The sequence below is a fragment of the Nannobrachium achirus genome (genome assembly GCF_963921795.1).
Source record: "Nannobrachium achirus genome assembly, chromosome: 15".
NCBI lineage: Eukaryota > Metazoa > Chordata > Actinopteri > Myctophiformes > Myctophidae > Nannobrachium > Nannobrachium achirus.
The window spans coordinates 52,957,887-52,964,013 of record NC_137822.1 but is presented as its reverse complement, the minus strand read 5'-3'; the positions used below and the strand labels follow the sequence as shown (position 1 = coordinate 52,964,013).

Sequence of the window (6,127 nt, the reverse complement as noted above, 5' to 3'; positions counted from 1 at the left end):
GACTGCGGTGTTGAATTTTTAGGCCTAAAATGATTGGATGCTTTAACTTTAACACTCGGAGATATAGGTAAAAAGAGATATAGGTTTCTGGCCGACAGCGGGGTTACGTAGCAACCTGTAGCACAGAATGTAAGCAGCAAGAGCTTTGATATTGGCATTTATACCAATATAAAAATCTCTCCTTTCGCACTGCAGAGGTTATCATTCAGAAATTGTGATATTGCTTAACCACTTAAACCCAATACTACTTAGTTGACTCGGTTCCTGTACTAGTGTAGGCTATTTCCGCTGAATGTTTGCCCGCAGAATAGGGATGCCACGGTTTCAAGTGGTTAAATACAATATTCCAGGCTCAACAACAATAAGAGGGCTTTACACCCATGTACAGTAATGTATGGAAAACACTGAGCCTTCTTTATTCCTGTATGAATCACGGTGCTTTTTCCTCAAAGAGGCGAAAGAGTACTGTATATGCACTTGTTTGTCTTCATTTTGTTTTGTTATTTTACATGCAGACTGTAATTATTATGATCTTACAAGTAGTTCTACCAAAAAAATACTTATTTTATATCAATTACACACCCCACGAAGACTTGAATTCATGGAGATTGTTTAGTTTTTTTTTTTTTTTTCCGCATTCCTGAGATTAATGATTAAGACCTTGGAATTATTTTTATTCTTCAGCTTTCGAAAAATAGCAGATATACAAACTCACAGCGCGGCACCGAGTGCCATGCTGCAGGCTTGTGTAGATTTGCTATTTTTGAGATTGTTATTGAGATTATTACTTAAACTCGAGGCCTTTTTGCACAAAGTCTGATATGAACACAGAATGTTGAAAAGAAATAACTTCATGCCAAGTTCAAAACAACGTTTAATTATTACATGTACTGTATCTGGGAAAGGTGGACCAGTACTGGATGGACCAGTAACACAATGATAGGTCTCTTGGCATATAATTACCAACAGTGGAAGAAGTACTCAAATCAATGTATCAATTATTGTATTAACCCATTTAGGCCAAAAATAGAGGGGTCTTCAACGTTTTCAGGCCGGGGACCCCCAAACTGATGGGGAGATGGAGCAGGGACCCCCTACCACCTCGTAGGGTGGGGGGGTCGGGGCTACGACATATTTTTTATTTTAAACATGTACAAGTTACAGCAAGCAGGGTGGGCCGTACCACTACCATTTCTAAACATACTACTTATTAAAGTTGTACCATGTAACTTTTTTTATAAAACAAATCTTAAAATTGTCCTAACTGTTAAATCGCTAAAGTTTTAGAACACCCACTCCGTGAATTTCAGCCTGTAAAGCCTTCTCTATATATGTAAACTGCGATCCTTGCCGGGGACCGGATCTCGCGCCAAAATTGCGTCATCACACTACCGGCCAATCACAGCGAGGGTTATACAACTGCCGGCCAATCACAGCGCATCTTGAAGTGGGGTCGCTATGGCAGCCATATTTGTTGTCGCCCGTTTGTACCATCCCTTCTCTAGGTAATTTCGCCTACCAGGCAGGGTGAAGGAGTCCGTATCTCTGGAATTACTGAACGCACAGGAACAAGGGACCCCTCAAAAGATAGATCTCAGCGAGGTGGAGGCAGACGCGGGGGTCTGAAGGTACGAAAAACGGCCGAAAGACGCGGACGCGACCGCGGTTTGCTATAGGGCTAATGACCACTAGTTGGGCATCTTACACAGTATAGCTTTAACTGAGAACCAATGTCAATAATATCAACAATCTGTCAATTGCATAGTAATCATGTATTCAAGATATTCAAAATGGATAGAATCATGATTTATTTTTTAAAATAAATGTGGAAAATGTAAAAAAAAAAAAATGTTTTTTTTCTCTTTTTTTTTTTAAGCAATAATTTCACGGACCACCTGCAGTACCTCCGCGGACCCCCTAGGGGTCGCGGACCCCCTGTTGAAGACCCCATAATGATACACAATAATGTGTACCCATTCTAAATGGGTTAAATTGTAAAAGTAATGAGTAAAAGTACTCATTATGCAGAATGTCCCATTTCACAAATAGCCAAAGTGTACATGTATGATGTGATTAATGTGTGCTTTGTAATAATAATCAAAAGCTACAAAGTAACGAGTAACCAAAGTTTTCAAATAATTGTAGTGGAGTAAAAGTACAATATTTGCCTCTGAGATGTAGTGGAGTAGAAGTGAAAGTAACGGAATTGGGAAATACACCAGCAATTTCAAGTGTAGGCTACTTAAGTACAGTACTTGAGTATGTGTAAATAGTTACTTTACATCACTGGGCTTTGCACTCAATATTTCAACAAGATATGGAAATAAAATGTGTTTCAATCCGATGTGTAACAGGTTTTCTATGCAAAAATCAGTGCCAATAAAAAATATGATATAAAAATGTAATGCACTGTCATTGCAGTTTTGGAATCTGCGTGAACATCGGAGATGCAGTACAGTATGCATTTATCATTTGTAAATACAAGAAAATATATTTAATACCCATCCATATTGTTGTTGATGTACCTTCATGACTATAGCAGTAATGATGATGATTTTGATAAACCATGTACTGTAAAGAGATTGTTTGTTTTTACACATTAAAGAAAAATGGTTGTTCATCATTTTTGTTTGCTGTTTTGAGTAAATCTTCCATGTCAATTTCTCTCCTTTTAAATTTTGTCACATTATTAATCATCATTAATTCATGAACTTGACAAAGTACAAAGTTATAGGCCTAGTATACACCAGTGGTTCTCAACCTGTGGGTCGGGAGTCGGGACCTCCAGAGGGGTCCCCAGATGATTAACTTATTGCGCAACATTGTTTTCTCACTCAACATTAGACAAACCAACATAAAGTTTAAGTGTATAGAGGCTATCTGCACATTTCCAAAGTAACAATTTAAGGACTTTTTAATGAAAATAGCAGATCTACATTGTGAGCATGTAGATCTTATATTTTTGGAGCTGTGTGCAGCTCCCTATACGTGGCTGTGTAGGTCTGTGTGTCTGTGTGTGTGTGTGTATGTAGCCTGACTTCGGCGCGTAACTAGTGCCGCACCATTTACGCCACTCGCGCAATATATACATCAAAATGTGCGGCTCGGCCGGGAATGGTGTTCTATTACCTTTCGTTCCGATCCGCCTTACCATGCCGACGTAATCGGCAAAAAACGACGCTTAATTGTCCCCATTGACTTATAATGGGACAATGCAAGAAATCACTTTCAAGTATTTTTCTCTCGTAAACCATAGGAGCTACAGTTTCAAACCTCGGAGAGGAGATTCATAATGATTTTAAGAATGAATCGAAAAATAATTACATCACTCGGCCTCATGGTGGCGCTATAACGGCCCACTTTACGTTTTGCCCCGTAACTCTTGAACCGTAGATCGGAAAATTAAAATTCTTTTTTCCCTGGATTCCTTGGGTCAAGACGCATCTCGCCCATTCGCGCCAGGATAGATTTTCCGCCATCTTGAATTTTCTCCAAAACACACTTTTTGCTCCTTTTCCTACATATTTTCTTCAAATGTCACAAAAATCGGTACACATGATCTACACACACACACACACACACACACACACACACACACACACACACACAGCTCCACTTCACACGGGTGTGATTTTTTTTATAAAGGTTGAGAATCACTGGTATACACCACAAGAACGCTTTGGGGCGAGGGCTCTTGGATACGCTGTCACAAGTGCCCTTCTAGCCGCGTGTTATATACTAGAGGATCGCGGCCAAAAAAAAAAAAATAAATAAATAAAAAAAAAAAAGTTAAAAAAAAAAAAAAAAAAAAAAAAATGGGGGGGGGGAACTATTGTGGCGGAACTATTGTGCCGCAGCACGTTTCCGGTCGGACATATTTGACGGCCGGACGCACTGGAGAGAAGTAGGTGTTGATGCCTTTCTGTTGTTGTTGGAAATGAGTGGAGTTGTTGGCACATCCCCCTCCCTGTGCCTGGGGGAGTGTTGGAATGTTGCTGCAGGCCCCATAGCCTGGGGGGATGGGTGTGGGAGCCAATGAAGGGCGGTCACCATGGCGACGGGGGGCGAATTGGGCTGGCTTGGCTTCAAGCATGTCCGTTTTGTGGAGGCTTCATGTCCGACGTGCATATAGTACCTGACGTTACCTGACGTTGAAGGCTGTTGCAGTGAACTTGTGTGTGTTTGAGTGTGGCGCTCTGTGTCACTGTGGCTGTGAACAGCTGGAAAGTGAGATGGCAAGTATGTCTTTGTTAGTGTTCTGTGGCTTTTGTTGGAAGGTTGTGATGTGATTTTGACATTTGAGAGGGTGAATGGAAAAAAATAAGTAGTCACCTGTGTCCTGGGGTGACTCCAATGATGGTGTGTGTCTCATTCTTTTGTGATTGTTGTCATGGTGTGCAGCTGAGAAGCAAATACATTTGAGTTTGTCAAATAATGTCCTAAATTAGCATTGTGATGTGCACATCAAGTATAACAGTAATGTAAAAACATATTGTACCTGAGGTGTAGGGTGTCTCTAATGACAGTTTCCTCTTACGTGCCATTCGGGCCTTTTCGAGACGTTGAGCTGAGAAGTGAGGAGATGGATATGAGGTTCTTGTGAGCAGTATTGATATTTTAGTTTTTAGTTAAAATGTATTTAAGCAGTGAAAACGCATTGAGACAAAGTCTCTTTTTCAAGCGGTAAATGGCCAAGAGGCAGATTAAAATTGCACATCTACACTGTAATAAGAAACAAAACAACAGTAGTACATCTATGCCTGGGGGAGTGTTGGAATGTTGCTGCAGGCCCCATAGCCTGGGGGGATGGGTGTGGGAGCCAATGAAGGGCGGTCACCATGGCGACGGGGGGCGAATTGGGCTGGCTTGGCTTCAAGCATGTCCGTTTTGTGGAGGCTTCATGTCCGACGTGCATATAGTACCTGACGTTACCTGACGTTGAAGGCTGTTGCAGTGAACTTGTGTGTGTTTGAGTGTGGCGCTCTGTGTCACTGTGGCTGTGAACAGCTGGAAAGTGAGATGGCAAGTATGTCTTTGTTAGTGTTCTGTGGCTTTTGTTGGAAGGTTGTGATGTGATTTTGACATTTGAGAGGGTGAATGGAAAAAAATAAGTAGTCACCTGTGTCCTGGGGTGACTCCAATGATGGTGTGTGTCTCATTCTTTTGTGATTGTTGTCATGGTGTTCAGCTGAGAAGCAAAGACATTTGAGTTTGTCAAATAATGTCCTAAATTAGCATTGTGATGTGCACATCAAGTATAACAGTAATGTAAAAACATATTGTACCTGAGGTGTAGGGTGTCTCTAATGACAGTTTCCTCTTACATGCCATTCGGGCCTTTTCGAGACGTTGAGCTGAGAAGTGAGGAGATGGATATGAGGTTCTTGTGAGCAGTATTGATATTTTAGTTTTTAGTTAAAATGTATTTAAGCAGTGAAAACGTCTCTTTTTCAAGCGGTAAATGGCCAAGAGGCAGATTAAAATTGCACATCTCCACTGTAATAAGAAACAAAACAACAGTAGTACATCTATGCTACACAGCAAAAAACCTTATGGAAATCTCCAAAGTGATACACTTTATGCAACATGAGAAATACATAACCTATAGGATACTGTAAGTACCACAGGTACAACAATAAAGTTCTAACAGAGGCTTAGACATCTGAACATCAGAAGTATGCATGAGTTCATCTACAATGATCCTTTTGAACCTTTGCATAATACATATAGTATGTAATCTAAGTCAGAGGTAATGTTTGGTGTTGTTGTATTTGTATTGAAGTAATAAATGTGAACATGATAGTGTATTTAAGGCATTGTATTACAGAATACATCGGAAAGCATGATTGTTACCTCTGGCGTCTGCTGTTTCCAATGAGAGTTCGTGTCTTGTTGCCTCGCGTCGTCTCTGCAGCCGTTGAGCTGAGAAGTGAAGACAGTGTGAAGATAAATAATGATACGATGTACAATATATTAGACGTAAAGTGTGTTTTATATTAAATATAAATGTCAATGTAGTGAAGGCAGTGTATTTAATGGGATATAGAAAAAAAGTATAAAAAGCTGAGAAGTGTAGATAGTTGGAAATGACGTACTTGCATGAGCAGTAATGATACATGCATAATGT

At 40.2% G+C, this 6,127-nt stretch overlaps 1 long non-coding RNA gene across 1 annotated transcript; it reads right to left on the bottom strand.

Annotated features, from left to right (window-relative positions):
* Positions 1 to 5,116: 5,116 nt before the first annotated feature.
* Positions 5,117 to 5,906, bottom strand: LOC308299447. The gene is made up of 3 exons (XR_013962777.1): positions 5,854 to 5,906; positions 5,286 to 5,354; positions 5,117 to 5,188 (listed from the first exon to the last, which is right to left on the bottom strand). It is a non-coding gene; the product is annotated as an uncharacterized lncRNA (long non-coding RNA).
* Positions 5,907 to 6,127: the final 221 nt, after the last annotated feature.